At 39.7% G+C, this 1,295-nt stretch overlaps 1 protein-coding gene across 1 annotated transcript in view; it reads left to right on the forward strand.

The window, feature by feature from the left end:
* The first annotated feature begins 11 nt into the window (after window positions 1-11).
* LOC111651808 (N-acetyllactosaminide beta-1,3-N-acetylglucosaminyltransferase 2-like) overlaps window positions 12-1,295 on the forward strand; it is a 4,332-nt gene continuing 3,048 nt past the window's right edge. Inside the window, exon 1 of the mRNA XM_023401857.2 lies at window positions 12-506. The gene's annotated coding sequence lies outside the window, so the exon portion shown is untranslated. The remainder of the gene's footprint in view (window positions 507-1,295) is intronic.

Raw genomic sequence — 1,295 nt, forward strand, 5'->3', positions numbered from 1 at the left:
ACACACACACACACACACACACACACACACACACAGAGACACTGTCTGTATGTTCGTATTTACGCTTGGATGACATCTCTGCAGATCAGGACGTGAACTCGCCAGACGGGACTTGCTCTCTGAGCTGTAATATCACTTATCACCGGGAGGCAGTAAATTAGATTTGCCCTGGAGTGACCTTTCATTTCCCCTTTGATATCTCGTAGGTTGTTGCTCTGTCTACGCGTGTTGAGTTGACATTAGTGCATCAGTCTTCAGGTGTGTGGATATACAGGTCTGTTTCTTCGTTTGTCCGTAAAGACGTAGAGTCTAAAATAATCCCAGATAATTGTTGCAGCTTCTTAAGATCCGTTTGTTCACACGCTTCTGTCGTTTTGTTAAATTGCAGATGGCGCCGGAAATGACAGCAGCAACCTTCTCTGTCCTGGAGCTCGTCCACATGAGGCCAGGAGAGGTCTGGGTTTCCGCCAGACCCAACTGATCCGCCATCTCTCCGTCACTCTCAGGTGTGTGATATCAGCTGGTGGTAAAAGAAATCTCAGAAAAACTTGAGTAAGAAGTAAAATTACTTGTGTAATAATGTACTCAGATACAAAGTACACCAGTTAAACTGCACTCTGAGTAAACTTTACTGCGTTACATTTTTTTAAAGGGGGAAGAGGAGGAGTAAAAAATATGGTGACAACAATAACATATGGTAAAGCTATTACATTAAAGAATATCTGTATTCAGAATAAAGGAGCAGCAGCTGCAGCTGACGGATACAGATGTTGTCGATGCTGTTCAGTGTTGCACACATCTGTCTGAACATCCTCCATAATCTGCCCTAACACCAGCTTCTCTAGTTCTCGATACAAACTATAACCAGGACAATATAATAATATAATAAATATTTATATCCTGATATCAGATCCCTGATGTATAAAGACTGACGCCTCGGTTTAAAGGAAAGTAAAATATTGCCGCCAAAATGACCATAAAGTTTAATCAACACCTTTCTCTTAAGCATTAATGAAAGTTGGGCTTTATTGCGGCTGTTTGATTAAATTACATGTTTATTGCAGTATCGACCTTCAGTTTATCAGTTTGAACAGCGCATCGATTGTTGTAGCAGGAGAAACATCTGATCAGTATGAAGGACCAGGACCTCACAGGAAAAGTAACAAAGCATTTCCTTAATTTCATATTTCATAGGCATTAAGAACAGGAGTTGTAAGAATAATTTATAAATGACTGATCCATCAATAACTACTTCAGATTTAAAAACAGCATATAACCCTAATTAAATACATTTA

Source organism: Seriola lalandi, unplaced genomic scaffold (genome assembly GCF_002814215.2).
Source record: "Seriola lalandi dorsalis isolate HSWRI2012SDOR001 ecotype SW California unplaced genomic scaffold, Sedor1 jcf7180002053791, whole genome shotgun sequence".
Classification (NCBI taxonomy): Eukaryota; Metazoa; Chordata; class Actinopteri; order Carangiformes; family Carangidae; genus Seriola; species Seriola lalandi.